The following is a 16,186-nucleotide window of genomic DNA, read 5'->3' on the forward strand; positions in this document are numbered from 1 at the left end:
AGCTCTCGTTTAAGACAATTAATTCTCTAGCAGTTTTGGTGGTGAAGAAAGCGTTTCGGCGGCGGTCTGGCGCGATGCTGCGGCGCGGAGCGGCGGGGCCTCTCCCCGCGGAGGGACGGGGACGCTGCGGGTACTGTCCCGGGCCAGCGGGAGGGCCGCCTCCCCTGCCTAAGGATTTAGCGCTCCGCACGGACCGCAGCGCACAGACGGAGCGCGCATCGCCCGCCCCGCCTCGGGGCTGCTTCGCCCGACGGGGGTGCCCTCCGCAGCTGCCATGTCTCCCCCGAGTGCCCCCCGGGAGGGCATCTGCGCGGCGAAATGGGCTCCGCACCGAGGGGCGAGCGGCGGCGGGGAGTGTGGGTCCCCTCGGGCCGTGCCGCGCCGGCCCGCGCTGCCATGACAGCGCGCAGCGCCGGAGCGGTCACCGGCCGCCGCCGCCACCGCACTGTCGCGCTCGGTCCCGCCGCTCCCCGTGCCCGCCCCGCTCCCGGCCGCCTCCCTCCCCAGCGGAGAGGCGCTCGCCCGCCCCCCCCGCCCCAGACCGGCCTGTCCCCCCGGTCCCGCGTCCCGCCGCCGCCCCCCCCCGCGGGGTCAGCCGGGGACAGCGCCCGCCTCCCGCCGCAGGAAGCGCAGCAGCCGCCCCGGCGCCTCCCGCTCGGCGCTCGCCTGTAGCAGGTGAGACTCCCTGCGTCCCTCCCCGCTCCTCCCGCCGGCTCCCGGCGGCGGCGATGGGGACGCGGATGAGCCCCCCAGGACCAGCGGAGCCGGAGCGGCGGCGGGCTGAGGCGGGAAGCCCGAGCAGGGGTTCCGCAGATGGGCCGGGTGGGGGCCGGGGCCGGGGCCGCGCTTCTGTGCCGGCGCTCGGCTGGGGTGGCTGCGCACCGCCGGGGGACGGAGGCGGCCGGGCAGGAGGGGCGCCGCAGGCCGCCCCCGCAGGCCGGGGCCGGGCCTGTCGCCGGGGCGGGGAGGCCCCAGTGTTCTGCCGCCTGGGGAATGCCGCTCCCTTCCCAGCCGTGCTGGGACTCCTCCCGGCGCCGGGGCTCCCCGTGCTGACCGCGGGTGCAAGTACTGGGCTGGGGCTGGAAGGGCAGCCTCAGGTCTTCAGTGTCACCCGGCCGCTCGGTTCGCCAGCTCTATTGAATCGTTACACGCGAAGAAAACACACTTCGAGAAGGGCTACGCCGTGTTTGTTGGTTCTTGACAGTTCATCCCTTTCCCCCGCCCCTGGGAGCTGGAGAGACTTTGCAGGAGGGGTCGGGCTGCTTCCCCGGGGTTTCATGCTGCTTTCCCTGGGCGGTGCGTGTGGGAGCGCTGAGTCCAGCCGGGATGGTCGCACAGGAGACGGCTGAGAAACACTGGGGAGTTCAGGTCACAGATGGCGACGTCCGTGTAGGGTTGTCATTCCAGACAGCACTCTCTGAGCAGCTGACAAATTGAGACAAGCTGTAAGAACATCTCTGTGAACGTAGTAACACTGTTTGTTAACCGTACTCGTGACTTTGAATGATAATTAACCAGTATTTTTTGAAAAAAGAAGGCGCTACTGGCCTCCTAGTTGAAGGAACTCAATACCTCATGGAAAAAACACACAGTTGCACAGTGTGTTTTGTGAGTGCTTCTGTGGGAGAGATGTAAACAAACTAACACAGAATACACATTAGGTAAAATAGGTAAGACAGAGGAATATGGAGTAACTTACCCCACGTCCCATAGCAACAGGTGGCAGAGCTGAGGAGATGAGAGTGCATGTCCTGGCTCTCTGTCCTCCATCTCTGTCATAGGACACTTTCCCTCCATTAGGGGCAGAGCTTCCTCTTGCCAAAACCTGGGAAAATACCATCAGCTACAAGGAAGGCCGGATCAGCTCTTGCTTACTAAGGCTGTGATAAAGAACTGAGCTTAATTTATTGTTATTATTAGACTAGGAAAGCACCTCTGGGAAAAAAAAAAATGTCCGTGTAACTTGTGCTCACACCATATAACCAGAAAAGCGGTGTTTTGGTGAGGAAATTGGGGCTTTCCTGGTTCTAAATATTGCCATATGGTGTGAGGTGGCTATTGTCACACAACGATGCTCTGCTAGTTCATGCAGTGTGGATCCATTGTGCCCTGTGGCAATCAGGAGACACTGAAAAAGCAGAAAGAGCCTGGATGAAGAAAAAGCACTGCAGAACATATCTATAGGATAGTCAAATCACAGCTCTTTCATGTTAAAGATATTTTTCCCAGAAACTACCTGAAAGAAAATACTGCAGGGGACTGAGGCACTAAATCATTTGCAAAGGAAAACAGAAAATGTGTATCTTTGAAAGAAGTTAGTAGTGTTTCCCTTTTCAAGAAAGATTTCCAAAAGGAGTAAGACTTGGTTAATAATTCAAAGCACAACAGTATGTTGGGCTGCAGAAGTTTAAGGTCTTAGTCTTTTTCATTGAAGCAATAAACATAAAACAAAAACACAGAGCTTCTAATATAAACTTATACTGAGCAGTTGAGATAAAACTTGAACAGGATAAATGAGAAGGCATTGTTAGTTAAAAAGGCTTGGGAAATGGTATCAGGATTTATTAGGGAAATGAAGAAAGACATATTGTCTCAGAATTAGAAAGGAAATCTCTTAAAAAATGAGGCCTAGCTGAAAGAAAGAAAAAGAAAGAAAGGGGACCTGTTAATACAACAATACTTTGTTTTCATGGAACAAGTTGAAATGGACAAGTTTTGAGAAAAAAGGCTGAGAGGGGGAAAGTGAAATCCAAATAAATGTCTTTGGTAATGATGGAAACCTCTTATTAAAAAGAAGTTGAAGTGCTCCTGGTAACATAAGCATTTTCAGAAGGTAATATTGGAATAAGTTGACCAGTTTAAAAGAGTCAAACAAAAAAGGCACAGGTTAGTATTACTCAGAAAACAGCTGAGATGAAGGAGATTAATTACATTTATTTTCATCACACAGATTGTTGCAATCTGGATATCAACCTGAGCAAGATACAGAAAAAGAGGTAGCTTGTAGTTGTGGAAAAGCATTAGTAAAAGTGAGCATGACATAAATAGGTAGCTGAACTGCTACAGACCTTCTTGGAGAATTTCATCTGGGAGGGAGGGATATAAAGCTGCTGTCCTAGGGAACTGTGGGCTTATTTTGCTATGTGGACAACAGACAAAACTAGATCCCCAGACCCTGAGATCTTACTGTTTTATTTTCTGGGTGAATGAAGATGCGCTGCAGGAACCTGAGAAATACCTGAATGTGCCATGGGCTGCATTTCCAGGAAAGGGAAAAGGACTAAGCAGGAAAACAGCCGATACAGAGCAGTGTATCTGCCCCAAGTGGAGGATGCCAGAGGAATGGCCAAAAAAGTTAAGGATGAAAAATGGAAACTTCCTTAGTGGGCACTGCAAACCAAGGGTACTTATAGGAAATGCTGATTTTATATACATCTGAAAGACAAAAGATTATGAGGTGATTTCCTGGAAAGTATTACCAACCAGAAGGAGCAACTGTGATAAAGACTGAGGTTCAGCAGCTCTTGTACAGCAGCATGGACGTGGCTCTGAGGTACAGCCTGTTTCAGGATGTCTCTCAGAGAAGGAAGCAGATATCTTCTACCAAGCTGGGCCTTCTAGGCCATGGCAAAACAACATTTCTTTTAAAGAAGGAGGGGCAATTACTGGTTTCTTCATCCGCCCAAAGGAAATGTAGCACTTTTAATGGAGTGTTTGCCACCATAACAGAAAAAAATATACATGAATAAAAAGGAAAATGCAAGGGAAGCTTTTCTAAAAAGACAAAAGTGGTGAAGTGGTGCCGTTGCAAGAGTATAGATGAGGATATAGACGGTTAAAGAAAAGGCATGACATAGATAAAATGAGAGGAAAAACAAGATGTATGGAGTAAACTTCCTGACCTTTTCAGGTTAACAAAGTAATTCAGTCATGTTTGCAATCAGTCACAAATAATGGCCACCATTCAACAAAATATATCTGTACATTAGGACACATCCTTACATAGACCTTACACTCAGGTCTGACCTTGGCTTCCTGAATACATACCAGTCTGTTTTTACTGGGTTTTTTTTGAAGTTCTTCATATTTCCGATGCAATTCTTAAATTTGGATTTCAAAAAATGTGCTATGTAAGCGAAAACAACAATATCACTCCTAATCAGTTACTCTTCTGTACATACTAGTTTAGCAAAATGTAAGGGAGAATACATGAAACTTATTTACCTATAAAACATGAGGAACCTAAGAAACTCAAGTTGCAAGAGGACTAGAGATAGGCAGGATCTTCCAAATATTTTCTGATTTTTATATTAATGGATAAGTAAACAACTAACGGGAAGAAGAGAAGGATCCACACAAAGATTTCAACATATGTGCTAAACCATTGCACTTGTCTGCTCTATAATGGCTATAATTCAAATGAGGTATTGGCAGCTATAATACTAAGTGCATTATATAAATGGTATCATGAATTTGGTTATCTTTCTTTTGTGACTTAAAGTTTTAGGTACAGTTAATACATGTTGAGAGGTTCAGTCTATCGCTTTTTGGAAAATGACAGAATACAAAAGCCACGCGATTACTTCAGAAAGATGTTTTCCTTCAGGTTTCTAGAGATGTGTGCAAGAGAAACCCTTGACTTTCTTCTGTATGACTGGGTCCTGCTGGTTACCCTTGATCAAGCTCATGGTAAAGTAAAACTTCAGAAAGTTTACCTTTCCTCCTGGTGAAAGTAAGGAGATTTTTGTTAAGAGGTTTGACTTTGAATAACAGGTGACTGTTTCAAGCATAAGTTGAGGGAATGTAATATAATGCTTTGTGTTGAGATGAACTGATGACTTCCAATTTGTAAACTAGCCAGCTGAAGATCAAATGACAGAGAAAACTGAGTAATTAAAACAGATAGGAAGAAACTTAGAGGGTTGTGTGTCTCGACATTATAATTAAAAGTGCATCAGAGTGGAAAAAGTTGGAAATAACTTCCGTGACTTTGGCAAAAGAATGTTGTATAATATCACCTTCCTAATTTTGTTAGCATAATGACAAGTTAACAAAAAAAAGGTTAATACAAAACGTAAAAAGGAACTGAAAATAAGTAAATAAATAATAAAATAACCAACTAAGTCACTAAATATAGCGAAGTGGAGACCATTGTGTTATGAAATTGCAGAACAAGTGTGCATCTGAAACAGGAAACTCAAAACCTACTAATTAAATGTGTGCAGATTTTGTTCTCCTTTAGTCTGGCCAGGGTATACGGATTTTGGTTCATTTACAGTGTTATTTTTTGAATTTTTAATTACTGGTCTTCACAATAAGGAAACATGAATTATTTACCATTTTGAGATACGATAGGAGATGCACTTTGGGTCTGAGATCTGTCCAGTCCCCTGGGATTTAGTCGGATCATCTCATTAAATTCCGAGTCACTGCAGTAAAACTCGATATGTGCAGATGCTAGCCATAACACAGAATTTTAATTATTGTTTGCAGTTAATTAAAATGCTATTTTTGTTTGTTTTGCCTCCCTCTGGCATCCTCAAATCCTAATTAATTCCTAACTGTGGGTGGTGGGATTAGGATTGGCAGCAACACACACCGCAGACAGCCCACCAGCACCTATGGCTGTACGTGCAGGAGCGCTGCAGAAGCAAAGATCACATTCTTGAGGAGTTAGATAAAGGTCGCTATTGTTCTTGCTGCCAAGATTATTTTTATCACATTGTCAACATATTTGTTAATGTACAAACATGCAGGTGAGATACAGAACACGCGAAACGCATAAAAAGGTGAAGACCCTGTACATATGTTAAATTAGAGCGCTGGAGATGAGATGTATAGAAAAATCCTGAAGGGGAGCAAGTGTTTGCTTGACCGATTAAGGAACCAGCTGGCGCTGTTCCTTATGGTGAACTGCTTGGTGACATTTATGCCACCGATAAAGAAAATCTGTGAGCAAATATCATTAATTGATGTGGTTCAAGGAGTGGCTTTTTGGCACGTTTCTATGGAGGTGGTATTTCAGGTGCATAACCAGATCATGCCTGAGGGTTTTGATTTGCCTTTTTTTTTCCTATAATGTTGCAGTTGTTTCAGAGTACAATGAGATTTTTTAAATTTTTTTTATTTTTTTTTTTTTTTGCTTAGAAGTGCTGCTGTAATTGGTTTCTAGGGCTTTCTTGATTTGACCTAATTGAACATTTTGAAAGGTCGCCAAAGTACAGGGTAGGGTTTTGCCAGTTTTCCGTCAATGATTAATAAAGCTCATTTGGAGGATCAATTAGAGTTCCAAAAAGAAGATTTTGAACTGGAATTGTTATAAAACCAATGAATGCTATTTTATTAAGGGGCATTTTCAATGTAGAATGATGAAACATAGCACTGTAATGAACAATAAGTACACATTTTTTCTAGAGAAATCACCTCCTCCCTTCAGATGATTATCAAGTTGTATCAGGAATTCTATAGTCAGGGTGGAGAAGCACTTCTGTTTTGTTATGACATTTTGGGCAAAATTCAAGTTGTTGTTTTAAAAAAATCATTAGACCATTAAAAAGTGGTTTCAACAGGTAAGATTTCTTCAAAGGCTTATTTCCTCTTCACTGTGCTAGAAGTGTAAATTCCAGCTTTCTAAAAATTCTTTAGAAAGAACAGGTAACTACTCTTGGTGCGTCTGAAGACCTAGTGAATGGAAAGAAATGAAGTGGTAAGTTTGGAGGAAGGAAAAGCAGGCCGTGGATGCCATCATCAGTTTCTAATAAACTCCAGCTCCTCCCTAAGTGCTTCTTTTTATAAAGATAATTTATAACAACGTGCAAGTTGTTCAGCCTGTTTCTGTGCATTTCTAATTTGGTTATTGCTCTGGTACATGAATATAGATTTGGTGGAGAGTTTTTTCTATAGTCAGAGGGCTGACTGGAGTGGATAAGTGAACAAGCAGGACGTTCCTGCATATTGGCATTAGCTAGTTATCTGCTTCATCCTTTGCTTGTTTGCTCATGTTTTGCTCATTCAGATGTACCCTCAAGAAACAAGATACCAGCTATTACCGTAGCACCAGTTTCTAATTTGTTCCGGGAGTTCACAGCTGTGGGTCTGAGTGCATCAAGCAGGATCTGTAGGTGTTTCCATAGTACTTGTCATTGCATTTGGGTTGTAATTAGATACTTAATTTTCATGCTATTGGGTTTTGGCTGACCAGGTAACTAAAAAAAAGTATAACACTGCCGAGTGCTATGCTATGACTTGCTATACTTGCTCTTCAGAAGTCAAGCAGGAGCTTTTATTGAAATACTTCTCTCTGTAATGATTCAGGCACCGTGGGTAACACTGCCACTCTGCTGCAACGTGTTTATACTGGGTATGGTCACTTGAAAAGCCAGAATTTTGACTAAACTGGGCAGGTCCTACAGGGAGATTTTTCAAGCTGGCCTCCAAAGCATCTTCTGGGATTCCTGGCAGATCAGGTTTTCCAGGGGAAGAAACTGCTTCTTTTTTTCAGACACTATTAGCATAAGTATCACAACATGAAGCCCATAATCGCACTTAGAAGACGCTTTCCTCTTTTATGTCAGGCAAAATGTGTTTAAATTTGCTTTACTGAAATATGACTGTTGGAACTTTACCAGCACTACATAGTACACTGAGCAGGTATATATATGATGCTATGTGCTACGCTTGGAGCAAAGCATGGCAACAGCCATCATAAAATAACAGAATTATAGTGGTATACCATTATGGCATTTCTGCTAGCACCATTATAATCTTTCTCTTCCATACCTTTGAAGAGAACTTAGGAACTAAAATACTTCAATGAAAAATCAGTGCATGTCTCTGAATTATTCCAGAAATCCAAGTATGATTGGATTCAGGATGAAGATGGTCAAGTGATCTCATTCACTCTGTGTTTTAGGCCTGCTAAAATAAAGCTTAGCAAAAAAACTGCTAAAGCAAGAGATAGAGAATGAATGGAAATATGAGAGTGCCTTATTTTACATATTTTCACTTACTGAAATAAGTAGATGGCCTCATCTTCTCCAGAGAAGAGATACCAGGCTTCTACGTTCTATAATGAGCTTAATAGAAAGGTGGAATCTCAATTCCTATTTTTTGTTATTTTTACCTAGAGGTGGAGGTTATTTCCTGGCATCTCTGTTTCTTGCTATGTTTTTCCATAGTAATGCTCACTTATGAAGATCAAGTCAATTTAGAATACGATAAGCTGCACATTCCCTCAATTAATACACCCACCCGCCTGGTAGTTGAGCTCCATATGGTCTTAGATTAGGAGTGAGAGAACTTGCAAATCTCTTGCTTGTGTCAGGCCTCTAAAATCAAGCCTCTCCCCAGTGGGTTTTAGCTCTCCCTCGGAGTAACCCCATCATAAATATTCCAACTGCAGGAGCCTTTCCAAGCCCTAATCTTTTAACTGAAATCACAGCACTTTGGGACAAGGGATGTGGTTCCAATAGGACTTCTAGCCATCTTCCCACTCTACCTTCTGTCAGAGCTGCATTCACTCTTAGAATCATAGAATCATTTTGGTTGGAAAAGACCTTTACGATAATCAAGTCAAACAATTAACCTAGCACTGTCAAGTCCACCTCTAAACCGTGTCCTTAAGAACCTTATCTATGCATCTTTTAAACACCTCTTGCTTTGATTCTTGAAAGAGATGTCCCTTATCCACCACTGAAAGGGAACTGTGTGCAAAACCTTTAGTGCTGTTCCACCCTTTCAAAGTAGATGCTCTTCTGCAGGTCAGTTAAATGCTATTTCTTCTTGCCTGACGGGCCGACCTTAGTGATGTGTCCATCTCACCCTTTGTCCATCCCTTTCAAAATGAAGGAATACCTATGGCTCTGAGCTAATGATGCCTCTCATTTGTCATCTAGGTTTGCCATTAGTATTAATTTATTAATGTATTTTTGTGAAATTCAAGCTAGGCTCACCGTAATTTTTATGAGATTTGGAGCCATAGTTTGGATCATAAAAATTTTCATCACAGGTGGCAGCATAATAGGACAAGAATGTCCTTGATCACTTCTTTGGAGCATAAGAAGTATGAACTACTGGTTTTATTTATTCCAGTAGCCCATCTAGCCTGGTTGCCTTTGACTGAGCCTTTGATGAATAGAGGGTGCCTGCAGAAAGGCTGGAAGAAATAGGATGAGTGTAGGATTTCCCAACTTCTGGCAGTCAGAGGTTATGGGAATTTCCTGAGCCAGAGATTTCACTGGATTGCATCATCATGTTTACTAGCCATTGATAGACTTATTGACCAGGAAAGGTCTGATCCATATTGAACTTTCCTGAGCCTCCGCATCATCCTTTGATGACAGTCCAAGTAGCCTTTTGTAGTGAAATAACTTTTGCAATAAAAAGGAGAATATGCACAAATTCCTCCTTAGTTTAGAAGCCTGCGTCAGTGTAGGAGGGCTAAGACTGCTCTCTCCAATACTTCGTTGTTGCAATTGAGAAACACAGATCTTAAAAATTATTTTTGGTGATAACATAATCTTGCTGTTTTTCTCTTTCAGTTCAGATTTTTTTTTGTCCTTGGTCATTTGGTTTTGTAGACCAAACACTAATGTCCTGTGCCATGTACATACTTCCATAACTGGGAAAAATTCCCTGCTGTGGTTTTGCATGGAAGATCAAAAATGGCTATGAACCATGCATTGGAGGTTAGATTGTTTGTTCCTCTCTCTTTTGCTTTCCTTCTTGTTTTTTTTTTTTGTGTTTTTTTTTTTTTTTTTCCTATTTGTCTTGATTTTCATTCATTTCTCTTCTGTTCTCACACATCCGCTGTGGTATCCCTTGAATTCTGATGGCAGGATGGAATTGGATCTCTGTGCAAAACCAAAGTATTAATATGTCACATTATTTTTAGGTTCCCCAGAAATCTTGAAACAGATATATGTTACACTGTATGGTGAAATGGAAATCAAAGAGGAAAAGAATTAAATAGTATATGGTTTTAGTGGTTTAGCATCAATTTTTTTCATAGGAAATGGATGTTTGCCCTAGACAAAGACTAGAGGATGTTGGCCAAATACCTTCAGTTAACACCAAAATGTTTTGAAGTCTTTCATGGCATTTAGAGACAATTGACCTCAGCTATCATAAATAATAAATGGAAATTAACCTAAAATCATTGTATTCACATACTTCCCAGTAGTTTTGATGGACCCACACAGGATGCTTTCCTGCTGTGCTGGCTCACTGCTGGTAGTCTAGAAAATGAAAAGGGACATGTATACTTCCTGATTTCCACAGTTCTTGTAAGGTTTTTGAAACAAAATGGTTTGGATTCTCTTTGTCTACCAAAAGGTGAGGTTCTCATTTAATCAGCAGACTCCAGAATGATCTTAAACTACTGACACTTTGTGGTGCTTTACCATAATTGTTTTCATCTTCAATCATCATTTTCCCATGCACTGTACTACACATTATTTCAAAGGACGGAGGAAATAAGAGGCCTGAGAAATTACAAATAACAAGAAAACCTGCATGTTTTGTAAGACCTTCCTTTGGAAAGTGATTAGGGGCTCCTCTGTCCACCAGATAATGTGTGCTAAGTGGCCAAGTGATTCAGCGACTTCCTTGGCTTGTGTTTCATTGCCTGTGCTATCTGCCTGCTTGTGTATAAACAAATTAGTAACACCCTTCCTCAAAAAAGAACAGATGACTGTGTAATACTTCTGAGAAAAACACAAAGTCATGTGTATCTGAACTGATTTGCCAGGCAACCATTCTAAGACCCATAGGGAAAAGCAGTCAAAATAACCAACAATAAGGAAATCTGCTTGGCAGGTGCAAGATATCTGTTACCATTAGAAAGCCCAGATGAACTAGAGTTCTCCCCTGCCTACCCAGCCCCAAGATATGAAAGCCAGACAAAAAATACTTGAGCAGAAAAGTAAACTGAGAGCAATAAGGGATAACCAGCTGAAATCAGCCAAGGTACCAAGTGATGTTAAAATGCGAAAAATACTGTTTCATTGAAAAGAGCATTATGCCCTGACAGATGTACAGATTCTCTTCCAGCTCATCTCAGAGCTGGATTGTATCCTGTGCACTTCCGGTCCAGCTCTCGGTCATTTGATGAGATCAGTGTCAGGTTGCTTGTTAACTGAAGGAAGTTTCTGACTCCTGTATTTGTCAACAAAGTCATGACCCATGGGTAACTAAAGCGGTGGGAGCTTATGTCTGTAGATGACCTGAACTTCGGTTCTGAGGGAGAAGGAAAAACTTGTCATTACTTTCCTGACTGTACAAGCTGTGTTCTCCCTCCCTCCGCTCTTCTCTCCGTCATCACTGCCCACTCCAGGTATACTGCAGGGCTTCAGGGGCTCTTCTGTATGCCCTGCCTTTGTCCTGAACTCCCATCTCATGGTCTCTGCCTAAGAAAAGCATTTATGTGAATGCATAGTAGACACAGCACATCCCTGGTAGCAACAAGGCAAGCAGAAATTCCCTCAAACTCCTGAAGGGAGCAAGAGCACCTCTCTTTCTGCCAGATGGGACTGGTATTTCAGGCACTGGCACTTCATTGACAGCTTGGGGTCCTGGATTGCCTAAGTCTGGGGCCCCCTTCTTCACTGGTGTCCACATCATGCACTGGGCCTGGGCAGCTGTATTGCCCTAAGTTCAACCCTTCGACTTGTTACTGAAGTGCTGTTGAGTTCCTCCCGTTGCTTCTGTCCTTCTGCACTCAGGGGTCTTACAGTACACATGCAGTATCATCTTCTGGCCAAGCAGGTGGAAGGGAGACTGGGGTCACATGAGGACCCTGGAACATCTGTCCTCATGTAAAAAAGCAAAGTGGGTGGCTAGAGGAGCACTATGAGATACTCTGATGCATCTCGCCCAAACAATGCTTTGTTGCCAGAGCCAGCATCAGAATGTACTACATAGCCCTACCTCTCTAGCACCCACAAATATTTGCCATCAGTGGATGGCATTAGGGATCCGTTTCATGAGATGAGGGTGATGACACATTTTCAGGCTCCCATTCTCACTGTCACATGACTTTGTGTCCCTGCATTTTAGTCATTTCAGAGCAGTGCATCACCACCCCACTGGCTCATGCTGTGCTCTGTGTTTAGCAGCACATATTTATGACATGGGGAGTGAAGAATGAAGTTTAACTCCTGTCCTTAACTAACCCGTAAGTGAGGGATTAACTGCCTACTGCATTCTTTTACGAGGTATTAATCACCAAACATTATTTTCTTTTTTTTTTTTTTTAAGTCTTTTGCTTCCTTAGTGTATCAGTACACAACTTGGTTTGAAACCACGGCCTTTGAGAGATATATTAGTCACGCCATTGCTGTCGTCGGCCTGACAAGGGACCTGTTGTGTTACTTTCTGGGTGAAGGAAAAACTGCACTTTGATGGGCTACAGCTCAGTTATCAAGGTTTCCTCTTGCTTCACAAACCTGTCTTCCTGGCTGGGGTAGAGTTAAAAAGATAATTACAAGTTTTTCAAAGGATCACCCACATACACATGGTATGAGAGCTCTTTTCTTTGTTGGTTTCATTTTATTTGTACATGACTCACTCTTGGCAAAATGAGTGAGCCTCATGAGCCTGTAAAAATTCTGTTTGGATTAAATGATTTGCATTAAATGATTTAGAACTGCAAGAAGGGTTTAATATTCCTGTAATTCCTTAAGGAAAAACAAACTGATCTTATTCTTTCAAGTAGCTATTGCTTTCACAGTTGTTGCTTCAGACGCCGTCTTACTCGCTTGAGCTGATAGCTGTTAATGAGACTCTGGGTACTTCTCCTTCCTCGTTTTCCCTGCCTCATGAATTATTGATGGGTGATAGGGATGCACGGTCATCCTTTTCCCAGCACATCCAAGAGTGACTGAAGGCCAGGGAATGTACAGCCTCCCAGAACTGCCTGCCTTGCTACAAGCAAGAAGCAGCATTTGTGCTGGGCTAAAGCACAGCAATCATGTTTCTCAATTTCCCCCAATTTTGTAGGCCTGTCAACCTTCAATTTTCCTGTCAGAGGGGGTGCACTGGCTACAGCCCACTTCATCTCTGCTGGCTCCTGTATGGGTCAGCAGTCTGTGGGGCTGCTGGCCTGCCAAACAAGCCCTCACACCCTGCCTGGGATGGTTCCTCAAACCCAGAGGTGTGAGGGCATGGGGAAAGCACCCACTGGGCATCCCTGCAGAGATGAGACCTCCAATCGGCTGTGCCCACCGGGGCTGCCTGCACCCCGGTGCTGGAGGCTTCGTGGTGTGTCTGTCACAGCCTGTCTGGGAAAGGTACAAGGTAAATAACAGGGACAGCCCGGCAGGATGCAGAAGGTGCAATCAAAAAGCCCTTTGTGTGTTTGCGCAAAGCCGCGGCTGGCCTGGGTGCCCGTTTCCAGCGGCTGAGGCACGGCCTCTGTGCCTGCAGCAAAGTTGCTTACTGAGGCCGCTGCCTTCAGCCTCTGACCACGGGGGAGTCCTTCTCCTCTTCCTCCTCCTCTGCCCGCGCCCCTCTGTCAGTGCGGTCCACAGCTGCACGTTGCGGCGTTACTGCCGCGGGATTTTAATTTTCGTGTCAGAAAAGCGCCGCGGTTACCCCCGCAGCGCTGTTCTCGCACCGCGCTGTCCCCGCAGCCCGCTGTCCGGGCCTTTGACACGGGGTGACTGGGCTGTGCCCCGGGGCCCGCCCTGCCCCGGCGCCGCCCGCCGTGCCGCGCCGCAGCCGGGGGGATCCCGGCCGCCTGCGGGATCCCGGCCGCCTGCGGGCTCCAGCCCCAGCGGCGCTACAAGTGGCCGCCGGGGGCGGTTTCGGCTCCGTCTCCACCGCGGTTTCCCTCCGCCCCGCGCCCGCCTCCCGGCGACCCTCTCCGCGGCGCGGAGGGGCCGCGGGGCGCGTTGCGTAACACTGCGCTCCGCTGCGCGTCGCTCGGGGCGGCGAGGAGCCGCGGTGGCGAGGCCGGGCGGGTCGCGGCGGCCGGAGGTGAGCGGCGGCGGCGGGGCGGGCGGGGCCGGGGGGGCGCAGCGCGGCGCGGCGTGTGCGCGGCCCCACGGGAGGCGGTGGCGGCGCAGGCGGGGGGAATCAAGGTCACGTCCGCAGCCAGACGGCGGCTGGCGGTGAGGGACGCGGTGAGAGGCACCGCGCCGCGCCCGGGCGGGCGAGGGGCAGGCGGGCCGCTCCACTCCGCCGGTAAGTCAGCCGGCCACGGACTCCCGCTCGGCGCGGGGGTGGGCAGCGCGCCCCGGCCGCGGACGTGGGCGGGCGCTCCGGCGGTGGGCAGGGGCTGCCGGCTCCGCAGGTTGGCGTCCCGGGGGCACAGCGCCCTGTCGCCACTCGTGGCCGTTCTCTCGTCCCGGGGAGCTGCGGGACAGGCGCGGGAGACGCACGCCGCGCTCCTCGGCCGCTCGCTATGTTTAGCCGTCACCGGCGCGGACGGCAAACGCTGTCGGGGCGAGAGGTCCGTCGGGGCCCCGGCCGCCCGCAGCATCCGGGGGTCGTGAGGGGCGAGCGGCGGCCCGGCTCGACGGGGCGGGCAGAGAGGGGGTTCTCGGCAGCCGCCGGTATTCATCACCGCGGGGGTCGGAGGTGCAGGGGAGGTGGAGCGGGGAGCCGACAGTGTGCGGTGCGTGTCTGCCGGCGTTTCCTTATTTATTTATGTTTGCAGCATAGGTGGTATTTCCCCATTAAGAGTTTCTCCATTGAAGTTTTATTTGACTTTTTAAAGCAACAACAACAACAATCTGTGAAGTTAAAAAGCCAAATGTGTTAATTGTTAACTAAATATATAGGAGGAAGGCTTGAAAGCTGCTGTGGGTGGATTGATCAGGCAGTGTATGAGTAAAAAGGAAGAGGGAAAATTGTCAGCCTTAAGAAGCCATTTGCTGGTAGAAACGATCACACCTGTTCTGGTGAGTGGCAGAAACCCGATAGATCCGTGGTTCCCAGAAACCCTGTTTGCACTCCTGTAAGCCAGGCAGTGGAAGGAGAAACACAGGTTAAAAATGTAATAAATACCAGCTCTGACTCAGGAGGGCAAATGAGACCTTTTTTTTTACAGTATATGTGTGTTCCTTTTATTATTTTAACTCAACACAAAATTCATACATTCAAACTGAGCCATCTGCTAGTTAGAGTAATATATTTAGCTTTTATTTACAAAACTTATTCTGTCATAAATATACATTTGCATAATTGATAGACTGTGGATCTTTTTAGAAAACGATTTGGTTTCCTTTTACAGTTCAGTACTACTTGTGTGTTGAGACAATTTACTAGATTCTCTGGTTCCTGTTTTCTCAGCTCCATCTTCTGAATAAACATTTGAGGAAACAAACAAACAAACAAAGGATTTGTTCTTTGTAAGAAATTTTTGTATTAAAAAGGTAATTTCCAGAAGAATTTATCGTAGTCAATGCAATTTCATTAGTTAGCAGTGTTGCCATACAGCAAGAGGCTTGAGTTCTATTTCTTGCTTTGGACTGTAAACAATATAACTATTTAAAAATATAGCCTTTTTTAAGGTGAAGAAGGTGGACTAAGTCACTGGAAGGTATAGCCCTTAATTTTCTCATAGAATAGTTGTTTAAGGCACAATGACAACAAAAGTTTTGTGAAACTGGAGGTGCCTACTTCCTCACAAGACTGATGTGTGGTGGGATATTTTTGTGGGTTTGTTTGTTTGTTTTGTTTTTTCTCTACTAACTGGCTCAGAATCACTCTTCCTATTAGTCCTGGGACCCTGAAATTAATCTCAGCCTTCCTTGAGTTTATTTGAATTAATGACCTTTGGATGAGCTGGTGTGTTCCATTGTTACTTGCTAATGATGGAATAATCTAGTCCTGACATACCAGTTGTGAAACCGAGGGAGCTGCTGCCGGATGGTCCTGAGGATATTTAAATGTCTTATGTCTTTGTGTTGGAAGAGGGAGGATTTAGCCGTGGTTTGCATTGGCTTTTAACTATGCAGACTCTGATGTTCAGAGCTAAAAGGGCTCGAACCAAAGTCTGGTAGAGGTGATGGCAAATCTCCCATTGATTTTTAGTGGTTTTGGATCAAGTCTTGTATGAGCTAGTGCTGAGCACATCATGGCTACTCCAAATTGTTCAGTGCTTTTGAAATTCTTTGCATATCCAAGTCATTATGTAAAGTCAAATTTGTTGTGCTGTCTCCTTCCCCTGTGTGGGAATGTTCTT

The 16,186-nt window shown here is 45.6% G+C and overlaps 1 protein-coding gene across 5 annotated transcripts in view; it reads left to right on the top strand.

Moving 5' to 3' along the window:
- Positions 1–644: 644 nt before the first annotated feature.
- THRB (thyroid hormone receptor beta) overlaps positions 645–16,186 on the top strand; it is a 175,881-nt gene continuing 160,339 nt past the window's right edge. For 2 of the 5 annotated variants that reach the window (XM_071804948.1, XM_065832262.2), the window contains exon 1: positions 13,863–13,974. The gene's annotated coding sequence lies outside the window, so the exon portion shown is untranslated. Of the gene's footprint in view, positions 676–13,862; positions 13,975–14,078; positions 14,182–16,186 lie in introns of those variants that run through there. The other 3 variants (XM_071804947.1, XM_065832259.2, XM_071804949.1) reach the window with 2 other exon arrangements.

This window comes from Patagioenas fasciata, chromosome 2, assembly GCF_037038585.1.
Source record: "Patagioenas fasciata isolate bPatFas1 chromosome 2, bPatFas1.hap1, whole genome shotgun sequence".
Lineage (NCBI taxonomy): Eukaryota > Metazoa > Chordata > Aves > Columbiformes > Columbidae > Patagioenas > Patagioenas fasciata.